Here is an 8452-nt window from a genome sequence, read left to right as displayed (position 1 = left end):
CTTTTGGGATAGCATTGGAAATGTAATTGAGGAAAATATGTAATAAAAAATATTAAAAATTAAAAAAAAATTGAATTGGTACAAAAAGCAAACGGTAATGTTTTGGCATTAATTGTGAATACGACACTATTTACAGTAGATTGAAAGGAAAATTTCAATTGAGAAATTGCTTAGATCAGGTGGGCCTGTGGGAGCGTCTGTGGAAACGTCTGTGGAAGACAGTCTTGTTTATTAATTGATGCAGGAAGAGCCAGCCTGCTGTGGGCAGCCTCATCCTTAGGTGGCCTAAGACTCTATAAGAAAGCAAGCTAAAGCCTTTAATTCCAGCACTTGGGATGCAGAAAGGCCTGTCTCTGAATTCAAGGCCAGCTAGATCTACAGAGTGTGTTCTGTGACAACATGACAGCCAGGGCTACACTGAGAAACCCTGTCTCAACAACAACAACAAAAAAAAAAGGAAAGAGAAAAAGAAAGAAAAGAAGGAAGGAAGAAAGGAAGGAAGGAGGGAAGGAAGGAAAAGAAAAGAAAGAAAGAAAGCACACACAAGCTAAACCTGAGCCTGTGAGAGAAGCAGCAAGCAGTGTTCCTCTATGGCTTGTTCATCAAGGTTCTTAAGTTCCTCCCAGGAACCTCTGTGGTAGACTGTGACCTGAAAATGTAAGCCAAATAATATTTTCCCAAGTTGCTTTTGATCATGGCCTGTTAACACAGCAATAAAAATTAGAATAGATTAAAAGTAAAGTACAACTCTTATTCTTTCATTACCTACCCTAGTTAGGTTTCACTATTAAGGTTCCTCTGTATCTTTTTTAGATATTTTCTTTCTTTCTTTCTTTCTTTCTTTCTTTCTTTCTTTCTTTCTTTCTTTTCTTTTCTTTTTTTTTTTTTTTTTGGTTTTTTGAGACAGGGTTTCTCTGTGTAGCCCTGTCTGTCCTGGAACTCACTTTGTAGACCAGGCTGGCCTTGAACTCAAAAATCCACCTGCCTCTGCCTCCTGAGTGCTGGAATTACAGGCATGTGCCACCACGCCTGGCTTTAGATATTTTCTATGCATATATAATGTTTGTGCACACACCTGTACTAAATCACTGATTTTAAAGTGTTAATGATGTTAGTAATTCTTTTTCAACCTGACAAGTGGAAAATTATATCTTATTGTTTTATTTTTTATTCAAGTATAAGTGAGTTTGAGTATGTACTTGTATGTTTATTGGTAATTTGAATTTCTTTTTCTGTCTTCTACTCATTTGCTATTTATTTCATTTTCTCACTGAATTTTAATAGCTCTTTAAATATGAAAGAATTTATTTTTCTCTTAAGTAAAAAACAAATATTTTTAGTCTGTCATTTGTCCTCTGCATTTTTAGTAGTAAAATTTTTCCTGTATAAAGGTTTAATTTTATATAGCCAAATTTATCCAATATTTCTGCACAGATTTTGAGTTTTCTATTCTCATTTTAACAGCCTCTTCTACTATAATATAATTTTTGAAATTTTACTCATGTTTTAATTTAATCCTTTAAAACAGTTTTTAAGTTCTTATTTAAAAAGAAATATTGAAGTAATGTGAACTAGATGCTATGAGTGTTCATGAGAAGTGCTGTGTATATATGTTAAGTAATTTATAAGAAGCCACCTACTAAATACATAATCTCAACCTTAAAAGTTCAAATGGTATTTCTCATTTTGAGAAGCAAAAGAGATGGAAATTCAAACATATTATATATTTTAGAACATATTTATTTTAATTGCTCTAGATACATATAGAGTCTGTGATTCTTAGCAAATATTTACTCTATGAAGTATGATGATTTCTGGATTCTATTTCTCTTTGGACAGCTCTTTATTGGGTGATTGAGGTTACAGCAAGTATCTGAAGGAAGCAGATTCTGAGGTTGTGTGAGGTAATGACTGTTGAGTTGTCTACTCAATATCCAAAGGTCACCAGTTTTAGTGACACCTCATGAGTTCTCTCATTCCTGCTGGAGTATGATATCTATCTCTAGTGACTTTGTACTTTGGTCTAACGATTAATGAGGCACAACAAGTTGGATTTCCCTTCCATGATTAGCTACTTCCTTTGTAGTAGCCCCTGGAGCCTAACTACAGATGTTCTTGTAATCTCAAAGCAATGAGTTTTCCATCTTAGCAAACTAAATTATATCATATACTTTGAATAAATATGCACACATTTTCCTACATATAGTATAAATAGTGTTTTCCATGAGTCTTTCAGAAGAATATTGAATTATACAGTTGATTACAGTGACTTCACTAGCAGCTTGAGATTGTAGCATGGATGTTTCTGGGGTAAGTACAGTTTTATCACTATTTGTTATGTTAGAAACTCTCCAGTTTTTACATCAGTGATTCATTGATAAGAATTAAACATTTAAAGTAGAAATTACCCATGTGTTTGTCCTATTTTAATGATACTTAACAAAATGATTTATGAAAGTAGATACTTTTAAATATTATGATGATTATATCTAGGGTATCCTGGAGCTGTATAGAATTCTCAGGCCAGCCTTAGTTAGAGAGCAAGACCCCATTCTCAAACTAAACCAACAACAATATGTAATTTAGTGGGGTGTTTTGAATGAGAAACATACCCCATAATAGGCTCATTTATTTGAATACTTGGTCAGGGGAGGTGGTTGGAGGAAGTATGTCATAAGAGCAAGACGTTGGCAGGATTGTCTTCCTGTGTAAATGATTTAGGAGAGAATCAATTTATATCTGCCCCCTTTAACCTCTTAGATTCTAGAAGATGATTTTTTTTTCTTGGTTCATAACCTCTTTTCTCTATCTCCAAACTTGTAGCAATGCATTTCTCTGACTATTCTTTTGTAGTCATTTCTCTTTTACTTCATTCTTCTACCATCAGAGACTCCTTGATTATGTTAAATTCCACGTAGAAAATCTGGGATATTTTCAACATGTTAAATTCTTTGACTTAAATCACACCTGCTAAGTTATTTTCATCACATTAGGTAATTTATTCATAAGTTTCAGAGTTTAGAGAAATTTTACCTGTGATAATAATTCTGCCTAAGACTATACACATCCACAAAATCCTACATATCAGTTTATAAGGCAACTGTGAGTTGCATTATACATATATATATATATATCAGCAACACTAGTATTCAAACACATAACCCATGCTCTTAATCTACTATAAGATTTTGCCCTTCTTGTTTTTATTTAAGATGTGTCTGTGTCAGGTACTATGCACTTGTGAACAGGGTTACTCATGCAAATGGAATTTCTTCTGATCAATGTTGACTTAGATTGTTTATAAAAATAACAGTTTTTGCCAGTTGTAAATTGTTGTCTCAGAGCCTTACTGTCTGAACTTTGGCTAGGTAGGTCAACTCAGCTGTTCTGACTCAAACTCTTCTCCAAGCTGACTAATTCAAATTGGCTTCTCTCTGGCTTCTGAATGAATTGCTCCGTTTAGAAAGACTGCTTCTGAACTTCATGAACCAAACTGCTCTGAACTCAACTGCTCTGTTCTGAACTGAGCTCATCTGCACTCAACTGAACGGCATCAAACTGAACTGAACTGAAAACCACTGACAGAACTCAGTTGACTCTCTCTCCTTGTCCGACTCTTAAGTAACCCCTCTTTCCTGTATATTTGGATATATCTGATCTCTGACTCATTCTGTCAAATCCTTCTCTGATCCATCACTTTGCTGCCCCTCAGTTAGACATCATTGTTAGGGATTAACAGTGTGTACTATGAGCATGTCTGTATTCTAGCTGGATCACACAGACCTAGGTGTGATTCCTTGGCAGAGTAGCCATGTTACTGGATTAAAATTCCTTTACTACCTGAAGTCTAGTCATCTAGGTCTAGTCACCCACTGCAGTGCAAAGAAAACACGGCAATAAAGGAACTTTCTCGAGAAAAGCTGGAGTAATACTGAAAAGGGTAGAATTTTAATGTCTGTTCTGGAGATTTTGCCTTTAATCAGCTTGCCTTCCGTTTGACATCTTAGAAGGACTGTTGTTTGTTGAAATCTTCTTTGAAAATATGAAGAGACAAGTAACATCAGTGTTGAGTTTATCAAAAATGTTATCAGTTTAGTATAGCATAAGTTTACTCAGTAATTGGAGCAGTTAGGAGGTAGAATTAACGAGCTGTATAAACTTAGTCAGGAACTGGCCTTATATGTAAGGTTATGAACGACTGATGTTTAAGCCAGCTTTTAATTACTCAGGAATAACCATCCAGAGTTTGACAAGCCAGACCACACCTCCCTTCTGCTGCATGCCTTCTGGGTATTATTCTGGTACTTTGATATCTGCTTGATGTATGGTAAAAACATTGGTGGGAGAGAAGATTATAATGATTGGCTCAATACAGGTCTTGTTGCCATCTGTGGATGTATCCTTTCTCCATTAGTTTGGCTAGTGAAGAAAGGGCCATTTGGTGCTTCGCCGAGGAGACACATGCTATGAGGATAAATTAAATGTTATCTTTGCCAATAATTATCTTTATAGCACAGAACTGGGATTTTTTTACTGGGCTTTCATATCTAGGCACAGTTTTTTATATTCTTAACTTGTGTTGGGTTTGAGCAACATGATTATTTGATGTTAACAAACAAGGAAACTGTTTTCTCCTAGAAAAATCTGGGATAACCACTTCTAACTTTGTTGATGCTGTTGAACCAGCATCCAGATGTTTGGGACTCAGCTTTTAAATTATTCCAAGTGGCTGGTGCTTAGTCAAGTGTCCTTTTCTGGCAGATGAGATATTCTGATGAACTCTACTGACATCTGAGATTACTAGAAAAGTGGCTACTACATTGCCAGCTAGTAAAGATGACTCCATTTTTTAGAAAGAGGTGGGAGGCATTATGGAGGTCTCACTGCTTACATCTTGCTTTCTTACAAGGTGCTTAGGAAATGCTCAGCTCAGATAAGGTTCATGAGCATTCAGCAGGCACTGTTTGGATTTTGCCATAGGTTAGCTTACCAATAGTGGAATGAGTTGTGTGAGGGGGTTCCTGAGGGGAGAAACAAGTGTCTTCCTCTCCTGATATCATTGAATCTTCAGTGGAAATTTTTTGCCTACTACATATTCTTTGTAATATAATAATGCAGTTGAATTGTTTACATACTTTTTATTCCTTGCTGTGACAGTTGTCTTTCTTAATCAGTGATTTTACATAATTAAAAACATTACAAACCTAAAATTAGAGGCAAATTCAGACATCCTTGACTTCTCCTTAGAGAACATCTGGCTATCCTTGAACAGTCACCTGACCTATTCCCAAGTTAGGCAAAGCCGATAACTTTGACTCTCTTTTGTCTTCAGACAGACTATCAAAGGCTTTTTCCAGTGAGCAGTGTCTGGGATTAAATCATCTACCCAATTACTCTTCTTCATTACTAAAGGTGACAGGCATGCCAGAGTATAGGTGCAGTTTATACCTTCAATTAAACTACCAATGCCTAACATTTCTGTACCCCAAAATGTACAAATTTGATTTAGTCATTCTATTTTTATGTTCTGACAATGGCTAAGTAGTCAAACATTGAATGTCACGCACTGTGTTATTCTGTGGGACTACCTTATCATAGGCTCTTTACCGTATATCAGGGAGAAGCAAAGGATTAGATAGGAATGAGTGGCAAGAAAACTTACTACTCACTGACTAGTCAGATAATATCCATGGTCTTGAAAGATAGTAATGAATAAAAGCCATTCTTTTTCTAATAGCACTTCTATGCCAAAGCGTAACATTCATTTTAAAGTTTTCATTAAGAAGGAAAGAGCTCATTATTTCAAATGTCTTTGAATCAGGAAAGCAAGAACCCTTTTCTTATATAGAGACTATTGTCTACAGTACCTTGTCAGAGTAAATGATTTAAAATTGTATTGTTTTATTGTATATGTATGAGTGGTTTGCCTATATGTATGCATGGGTACCATATGCATGTCTAGAGTCTGCAGAGGTCAGAAAAGGGCATTGAATCCCCGAGAACTAGAGTTATGGATGGGTGTAAGCCATCATGTGGGTGCTGTGAACTGAACATGGGTCCAATGAGTGCTGTTAACCATTATGTCAGGTCTTCAGGGCCCAATCCAGATTTTGACACTCTTTTTCATTTGAAAAACTCATTGCGTCCAGCTATGAGGCAAATTACATAAAACTTACAGAAACTATCTTCATTCATGTGAAGTGTTTGTGAACACATCACAACCACACTTGAGTTGTCATTATAGTCAGTCACTCTTTGACCTTGAATAGACTTAATATCATTTAGATTGATTCTTCCAGAACTTTATACATACAAACAATGAATTTTGACCATATTCATGACTCTACTCTTCTGCCTTACTCCTCCAAGGTCCATCCTTCACCCTCCCAACCACTTTCCAAACTTCATGTCTCTGACTGTTTATAACAATATACTCAGTTCAATATTGTCATTGTCCATAATCTTCTGGGTATGGGTTTACTCACTGGAGCATGATCTTGAAATTCCAGGAGTCATACACTTAAAGAAAACTGATTCTCCTTCACCCTACTATCCACTAACTGCCAACTACTCCTCAGTCAGAAGTCAAAACTAATGGACTTCTCCCTAATCTATGCTTGAATGTTGATTGACTTGATCTTGTGTGAGTCTTATACAGGCAATCTTAGTGTTGTGAGCTCCTGAATACAATGATCCTGCCATTTCTAGAAGATACATTTACACCTACACATTCCTTGACCTCTGGCTCTTACAATATTTTCATCCCCATATTACATAATAATCTCTGAGCTTTAAGGAGAGATAGTGTGGTATAGATGTCCCATTTATTGATGTGCATGGAGTAAAATATTTTTAAAAACCTATTATATGTGTACACATAAATGTATGCATGCATAACCATGTACATACAGAGACAAAAGACACAAAAGATTCTTTTTAGGGGTGCTTCTAAGAGTAAACCAGCTAGTTTATTTTTAAAAGATATTTAAATATGAATAATAAAGCCTATTTTTAGGACAGTGGTTATTCTGATTTGTAAATATACTATTATATATCAATACCATTTCTCATCACAATTTGCTTAGAAAAGCCCCCAAAAAAACCTACAGAAAGATTTCTAAGAATAATACACAATTGTATTTATATGATAGAGTAATGCCATTGTGTATTAAAAAGGCAGTTGTCCTAATGTAATGATAGAAAGTTATGTTTATTTGGAAACTGGATAATGTTTAGGACTGAGAAAGGAGAGACTTGTTGGGGAGAGAGAGTTGTTTAAAGTTTATACTATTGGTAGTATATAGAATGAAGTATCCTTGTATGTGTCCTTGTGTGTATTTGTGTGTGTGTGTGTGTTTGTGTGTGAGAGAGAGAGAGAGACAGAGAAAGAGAGAGACAAACAGACAGAAAGACAGAGAAAGACAGAGAAAGACAGAGAAAGACAGAGACAGAGAGAGACACACAGAGAGAGGCACAGAGAGAGAGAGCAAGAGAGGAATCATAGATGAATCTTTCAATTTGATAGGTGGCCAACATTCAGACGGTGGATTTGAGCTTATTAAAATAGAGTTGATAGAGTTAAAGAAAACTCATTAAACATTTTAGACTACTTTTTAATTGCTTGAGAATTTTATGCATACATATAATATGTTTTGACAAAATTCATCCTATTCCCTTCCCTACAAATCTCCCACCCCTACTACTTTCCCTTTCAGAGTCATTGTAATATAGCCATTTGTAGGTGTTTCTAGACTAAATGCTTTGAAAGAAAGTTCTTAAAGTATTTCAATGTTGACACTAAAGAAGTAAGGAAAACTTGGTAATAAGTAGTTATATAATGCCTAATCCTGGGGTTTTAAGAACTAGAGGAGATCTCAAAGCATTTAAGTAAATTTTCATAACATTTATTTATGTATTAGACAAAATATTTATTTTTGTAGGCCAGACAAGCCCTGAACTTGTAGAATATTTCTTGCCTTTCTCTCTCAAGAGCTGGAATTATAGTCATGAAGCACAGTCATAGCTTCCTTTCTTTTCATGTGATAAAATACCCTGAAAAATCAACTCAAGGGAGAAAGGTTTATGTCAGTTCACAGTTTAAAGTTACAATCCATGATTTCAGAAGAAGTCAGTTGCAAGAGTTTAGGTGGCTAGTCAAATTGCATCCATAGTGAAGAAAGAGAGAGCAATGGATAAATGTGTGTGTGTGTGTGTGTGTGATGAATATTCATATATTTGTGTTTGTGTGTGTATCAATCACTATTTTCTTTTTTTAAATTTTTAATATTTTTTTATTACGTATTTTCCTCAATTACATTTCCAATGCTATCCCAAAAGTCCCCCATACCCTCCCCACCACTTCCCTACCCACCCATTCCCATTTATTTTTGGCCCTGGCGTTCCCCTGTACTGGGGCATATAATCCTGGGCATATATCCAGAAGATGTCCCAA

This window comes from Mus caroli, chromosome X (assembly GCF_900094665.2).
Source record: "Mus caroli chromosome X, CAROLI_EIJ_v1.1, whole genome shotgun sequence".
Classification (NCBI taxonomy): Eukaryota; Metazoa; Chordata; class Mammalia; order Rodentia; family Muridae; genus Mus; species Mus caroli.
The sequence above is the reverse complement of the archived record's forward strand: the minus strand, read 5'-3'. Positions refer to the sequence as shown.